The sequence below is a fragment of the Echinops telfairi genome, unplaced genomic scaffold, assembly GCF_000313985.2.
Source record: "Echinops telfairi isolate 266 unplaced genomic scaffold, ASM31398v2 ScPeMD7_7469;HRSCAF=8507_1, whole genome shotgun sequence".
Taxonomy (NCBI): domain Eukaryota; kingdom Metazoa; phylum Chordata; class Mammalia; order Afrosoricida; family Tenrecidae; genus Echinops; species Echinops telfairi.
The window spans coordinates 54558007-54565363 of record NW_022111373.1 but is presented as its reverse complement, the minus strand read 5'-3'; the positions used below and the strand labels follow the sequence as shown (position 1 = coordinate 54565363).

The 7357-nt window shown below is 42.4% G+C and overlaps 1 long non-coding RNA gene across 4 annotated transcripts in view; it reads right to left on the bottom strand.

Moving 5' to 3' along the window:
* Window positions 1–3555: 3555 nt before the first annotated feature.
* The window catches only part of LOC123521134, a 217531-nt gene continuing 213729 nt past the window's right edge, over window positions 3556–7357 (bottom strand). For all 4 annotated transcript variants that reach the window (XR_006679611.1, XR_006679612.1, XR_006679610.1 and 1 more), the window contains one exon: window positions 3556–4081. This is a non-coding gene — a long non-coding RNA (uncharacterized LOC123521134). The remainder of the gene's footprint in view (window positions 4082–7357) is intronic.

The following is a 7357-nucleotide window of genomic DNA, read 5'->3' as shown; positions in this document are numbered from 1 at the left end:
AGACATTTGGGGATCAATTCTGGGTCAATTGCGTCAGGCTTTGATTTATCACATGGTGTCAGGCCACTTTTTTTTTTTTAAGTAGAAAGTTTAAAAAGAAAACTGGAAAAAAAGAACTGTGAGGTAAAGGATAAAGGTTTGATGCAAACTGGTTGGTTTCCAAGCTTGTTTTCTCACGATTGCTCTGCCCTCCCAATTCCCAAAACAACTGTGCTGTGCTGGGTTTTATCTGCGAGATAGTCTGCTGTGAAGTAACATGAAGTGCAATGAATCTGGACTATGTACAGATTTGCTCTGCCTGGTCCCAAGCACTGGGCATTTCTCCGGGATGCAGCTGAGGGTAGGGAGTAATAATTCAAGCTATGGAATCCAAGAGATCTAAATTGGACCGGCCATGACTTCAGCAAGGTGCATAATCACCGGGGTGGGTGGTGTCCCCTTCATGTGACTGTAGGGAGGCCTCAAGTAAGCGAAGAAAGGTGTGTACCTCGCCCAGTTCAGGGTCTGGCATGTTGTGAGTCCTAAAAGGTTAGAGCTGCTGCTCTTCAAGGAAGAGGAGTAGAATGCCATCGAGAAGAAAAGTAGGACGAGGAGAAGCAGAGCGGGCCTTGTACAAATCGCAGGGCTGAACTGCTGCACACCAGGCACCCACTCCGAGATCCAGGGGCCTAGACTCTATACATGAAGTAGCCAGTTAATGGAACTCATTCCGAGTAGACTGGTTGTAAACACCAACCCATAAGGGTGCGATTCTGATAGCGATGCCTGTCTGTCTTACACGCAACCATACATGAAAAAAAAAAAAGCCTACTTCACATCCTTTAACCACTAAACACTTACCGAACACTATGCTAGACACCTGGAATATGAACCTTTTACAAAAATAACTAGTGTATGTATGGATTATGATAAGGGTTGTATGAGCCCCAATAAAGTGAATATTTTTTTTTAAAAAAAGCAGAATGTGAGAGGGAGCAATAGAACTGATTGTGATTACACAACTCATTTTAAAGACAATATAGCCATGGGGGCAGGGGAATGTTCTAAAATTGATTGTGGTAATGACTGAACAATTCTTCTTGATATGACTGGATGATTAAACTACTGAATGATTGAACTATTGAAAAAAATTCTTATTAAAAAATTTTAAAAATAGCTAGCATTGCGAGGAGGGTGTAGGAGGCCTGGTAAGGCTTGATGAAGGGCACTGTAACTGAGAGGAATTACTGAAACCCAAATGAAGGCTGAACATGATGGTGGGACAAGAGGAAAGTAAAAGGAAATAGAGGAAAGAACTAGAAGGCAAAGGACAGTTATAGAGGTCTAAAAACAGGCATGTACATATGTAAATATATTTATATATGATGATAGGGAACTAAATCTATGTGCATATATTTATATGTTAAGTATTAAGGTAGCAGATGGACATTGGGCCTCTACTCAAGTACTCCTTCAACCTAAGAACACTTTGTTCTAATAATCAGGCATTCTGTGATGGCCACCTTCCTGGCACGATTGCTGAAGACAAAGAGGGTACATAAGCAAAGGTGGTGAAGAAAGCTGATGGTGCCCAGCTATCAAAAGATATAGCGTCTGGGATCTTAAAAGTTTGAAGATAAACAAGCGGCCATCAGCTGAGAAGCAACAAAGCCCACGTGGTAGAAGCACAACAGCCTGTGTGATCATGAGGTATCCATGGTATCAGGTATCAGGCATCAAAGACCCAGAACAAAAAATCCTATCAATGTGAATGACAGGGGAGCTCAGAGTGGAGACCCAAAGCCCATCTGTAGACAATTGGACACCCACTTACTGAAGCGTCACAAGGAAGAGACGCTCCAGTCAGAGTGCAGTATAGCACCGATAAAACATACAACTTTCCTCTAGTTCTTTAATGTTTACTCCTCCCCCTCTCCCCACTATCATGACCTCAATTCTACCTTACAAATCAGCTAGACCAGAGCATGTACAGTGGTACATATAAGAGCTCCCAACACAGGGAATCCAGGACAGATAAACCCCTCAGGACCAATAATGAGAACAGAGATACCAGGAGGGGAAGGGGAAGTTTGGGGTAGAAAGGGGGAACCAATCACAATGATCTACATATAACCCCTTCCCAGGGGGATGGACAACAGAAAAGTAGGTGAAGGAGATAGTGGTCGGTGTAAGACATGAAAAAAAACAACTATAAATTATCAAGGGTTCATGAGGGAGGGAGGCTGGGGGAGGGAAGGAAATGAGGAGCTGATACCAAGGGGTCAAGTAGAAAGAAAATGTTTTGAAAATGATAATGGTGGGGGAACCGATGACCACAATCTACATATAACCTCCTCCCTGGGGAATGGACAACAGAAAAGTGGGTGAAGGGAGACGTGGGACAGTATAAGATATGACAAAATAATAATTTATAAATTATCAAGGGTTCATGAGGGACGGGGGGAGGGGGGTAAATGAGGAGCTGATATCAAGGGCTCAAGTAGAAAGCAAATGTTTTGAGAATGATGATGGCAACAAATGTCCAAACATGCTTGGCACGACGGATGGATGTATGGATTGTGATAAGAGCTGTGTGAGGGCCCAAGAAAATGATTTATTAAAAAAAAATAGTTCGTGTCTACACTCATATTAATGTCTTAACACTAGAAAAATCATGACATACTTATCCACAGGTTAGAAATAATTGTATAGACAATCAACTTACAAAAACGTACATTCAGCACAATGAACAGTGACGTAAATATACACAGTTTTGCTTCTCTGCGTGGTTTTGGTTCAGGGAGCACGCCCTCAAATTTGATCTTAACCCTCCCCGCCTCCATGCTAATAGCTCTGGAAGAACAGCAGCCCTGTAGGGCATACAAGCGTTGGGGCTGCTAACCATGGGCTGCGGTTCCTACCCACCAGCCTCTCCCAGGGGAAAAGATGAGGCTGGCTGTCTCCACACCTGATGCAGCTGCCCTCCTCCACCCTGTTACAGGGTCACGATGAGTGGGAATCCACTCCATTGGCAGTAGGCTTGGGTTGGGTTTGGATTAAAGCATGGAAAGTAAAAGCTTGCCAGGGACAGAAGGTATCGTTCCCCTCTCATTCCCTAATAAAAACATGTTATTGCTTCCAATACATTTTTGCAACAGACAATCCATACCTAAAGGGAAAAAAATAAAATTTTAATCAACTAACCCAAACTATAATGTTTTAATATCTCTGAAGTTAAAACTGGGTGTTTATGAAATTAATTTAGAATGGGTCGGCAGTGGTTAAGAGTCGGTAGCTAACAGAGACATTAGCAGTGCAAATCAGCTCGCCACTCAGCAAGAGAGAGATGTGGCAGTCTGCTTCCGTAAGGGGTACAGCCCCAGAAACCCTATGGGGCAGTTCTCAGCTCTATGGGGATGCTGTAAGTCAGAATTGACTATGGCAATGGGTTTGGTTTTTATTTGGTTTTACATATCAGAATTCCAATAAAAATGGAAATGAAATGTCAAGAGTTGCCCCATTTGGGGTTTTTTTTTGTTTTTACATTGTTTTTAAATTAAAAGGTAGGACTGAAAATACAGAAATACAACTTTTTATTATTATTATTATTGTGTTACAAACACAGCTCATTAAGAGAAGGGAAGGCATACTTAGAAACAAATTGTAAATTAATTAAAGGCAAGGGCCCTATCTTATTTCTCTCATTTTCTGTCACATTTTGCTCAATGAGCAACATGTAGTAGGTGTAGGTATGCAATTAAGTTGAAAGGCGATGCATATTTAAATTCACATTGATTTGGGGAGTTACACTGATTTAAGGAGCAGGTGAAACAAACAAAACAATAGGTGTGATTTTCTGATTTCTGGCAAGAGAAATACACAGTCTTAAAAACATCCTTTGAAGAAGACTTCCTAAGACACAATGGCCATTAGCTGCTTGCCCGTTGTGGGTGGCACTCTCAGTATCTTCATTCGCCTCCATTTCTAGTGAACAAAAAGCAAGATGCTCCACTCCTGGCTAGCCCGCCAGCAGATAAATGCGAAGGGTGCCCTGAAGCAGGTTTCGGTGTAGTTGTGTGCCCCAGTTCCATGAGCACTGCACCTGTGAACAATATGGGAAACAGTTATTCATCTAAGCCTGTCCAAGAGCAACTTTGCAAAAGTACATAGGTTTTCACTGGTCACTAAAATTTATTTAGCTCAACATTTAAAAAAAATATTGACACAAGGGTATTTTTTGTTGATAACGTTGTTTAATATTGTTTGGGTTTAAGTAATGACTTTTAAACCAACCCCAACCACAAGCACAGATCTAACCAGACCTAATCAAAATTAGAAATACTATAATCAGTACATTTAAAAGATAATTTCCATACCCAGATAAGTATTCTGTGCTTTTTCTTTGCCTTAATAAATGCATATAAAGCCTCTCATTTTACTTTATTTCTTTTGGGTAAAAATATGCACAATGGTAAGCCACATCAACAATTCTTCTTGTACAATTGCTACAATAAGTTGTTCAACCGTTCTCACTATCCTTCTACAAATTAGTCCACCATCAGCATATCCGGAAAGTCTATAAGTTTCTCATTTAACTTTTGAGTTGCTGTTGTCAATGTGATCCTACATAGGTAGCTCTTTAAAAGAGGATGATGCACCATACACTTTACTAATCAGCTATCATTTGGAGCCCTAGCATAGTGGTTATGAGTGGAGCTGTAATCAAAAAGGTCAGCAGTTCAAAGCCACCAGCCTCTCTGGGAGAGAAAGACGGAGCTTTCTATCCCTGTTAACAGTTTTTGCAGTTTCAGGAACTCACAGGGGTAGTTCCACACTGTCCTATAGGGTCACTATGTGTCAACATAAATTTGATGGCAGTGGGTTTGGTTTGGGAGTTTGGGTTCAAAGAAGACATCAGGGAATTGTTTTGTTTTGAGTCTTAAGTTTTAGGGGTTCGTTGAACCTCTAAAAGCATGAGTTTCATTGCGAAGTTAAACTTCTGCTCCTCATTTTCCCCTTCTAGATCATAATTTGTCTACAAAATACGTGACCAAAATGTTCACTTATGGCAGCCAGGCACCAGTTAGTTCTTTTGGTCTCATGGCTTTGAAGGGAATTCATGAGGGCAATTGGACACACATTCCATTTCCTCCTCTAATTCCTGACTCTCTTCTCTCTGCTACTCCAAGTGAACGAAAATCAAGTGGAAGACTGCACAGCCCCTCCTGAAATCTCAGTCCTGTGCCTTGGTAAACAGTGAACACCGTGTCTTCATCCTATCATGTGTTATCACAGGGGGTGGCTTGGGAACTGAAGCTAGAGACAAAGACGCCCATTGTAAAGCTATCCAGCCAGACAAGAGCACACTTTCTTCAGTTGAGGCTCTTAACTAACCAGACGGGAAAGACAGAGGAACATACCAATGCTTCCACTAGCAGCAGCAGCCACAGAGGACCAGGAGAGCACTAGGGAAAGGCCCAAGTGGCTCCCCCGTTGGGCTTGTCAGCCACACCATCCCATCAACTGAATATTAGTAACACCATCTTGCACCAAGGAAGAAACTGACATTTTACAAGAAACATTTCTAATCATTCACATGCTCAGGGGATATTTTCTCTTGGACTCACTGCAGATCTAACTAAAGGAAGCCATACAGCTCAGAAACACACAGTAAATTTAGACTTACTTGGTTGTTGTTTTTGTGTTTTTTAATGAGTCCAAAGTAATTATATTTGTTTTTGTTGTTTTTTAATCAATTTATTGAGGCTCATACAATTCATCACAATACATAGATCAATTGTGTAAAGCACAGCTATACATTTGTTGCCCTCATTATTCCCAAAATTCGCTTTACACCCTTCAATTCATGAAAGTATACTACATGAGCATTTAAAATTCATCTTGATACTAAGTAGCTCAAATGGAAACCAACTTTGGTATCTCCCATTGTGTAAAACTTGATAGATCTTTGTTTAAAATCAGGGTATTATAAAAAGCAAATACTGTGACACTTAAAACCTCAAAACCGACTTGCCTGCTAAAGAAAAATGCAAATAAAATGTACCTGTAATCATTTTAGGCTCATTCTTCTTTGGGCCCTATAGTAAACATCGCAGCTCTCTATCCCTGTGAAGAATCACAGTCTTGGAAACTCACAGGGCCAACTCTACCCTAATGTACAGGGTCGCTATGAGTAGGAATCTATAGTGAGTTTGGGGAAGCCTGTTCCTTCATTCTATCTGCCTTCGCCAAGCCCTAATCTCCTTAGCCTAAGAAATGACAGACTGCTAGTTGTACCTAGGTTTCCTCTGCTGTAGTCTCAACAACTTCCAGCCTCCACTTCAGTCATTCACTCCAAGGTTCCTATGAGCTGGGGCTCCTTAACTCTCCAGTTAAGAGGCTCAGGACCCTCAGCCCATATTATCAGGGCAGAAAACACAGGAGCAGCATCAGTCCACTAGCTAAGGAGCCTGGCATTCACGTTTGGCCACAGATGCACTGAGTTGCCCTGAATGTCCTCTGCTTCACTACTTCCTCATTTCAGTTTCCCTCCCAGCGCTGGCCATGTTCCCTCAATCCTTAGAACTCATTTCCATCCTGACTAGCTTACTGGTTCCCTTCAAGGCCTGTGCCCTGCCCTGCCCTGCCGTAAATGTAAAACTCTTTGCTTAGGGCCTTGATGCAGTCCTTCTCCAGATTCGATTCCAGAACCCCAGCTGCTGGTCAAGATCCAATGGTGAGTAGATCGCCCAATACCATAATGCCAGTCCTCCTGACTCTGAATCTCAACAGCTATCTATATCCAGCTGCCCAACACTCCTGCTAAATTAGATCTCCTCAGATATCAATATATTCCAGAATCAATCCCCAAACCATCACATCCTCCTGGTCACTGAGATTTGGATTGTTGGATAATCCAGTAAAGGCAATTTCCCAGTCCTTGATATACCTACTCTTGGCTTCCCACAGTCCCCTGCCAGCCTATGTTGCTGAGACCTTGTCCAGGAACTCCTTTCTCCCTGCCAGACACGCTGTCACACTGTACCATGTTTGCAAGTGCTATAATTTATTCTCTCCATCGGCAAGGAGTCAGTCGGTCATTTATTACGTTACCCTCTTTCTATTCCACAAAAGAAGTGGCAGTAGGTAACATTACCTTAGTTTATGTGTGCAGCAGAGTGTCTTGGGAGGTGTGGTTGGAGGGTGGTGGTATGTCTGACCTCAGCCTTGGGGAAAGAGGGACCAGACTTCAACCCGGTGCTCCAAGACAAGAGCGCAAGACACTGACATGAAGCAGGGAACCAACAGAGAGGCCTGAGGGGCCGGCCCCATTTCCAATTAAGTGGACAGCACCACTCTTTTCCCCCATCCCCACCCC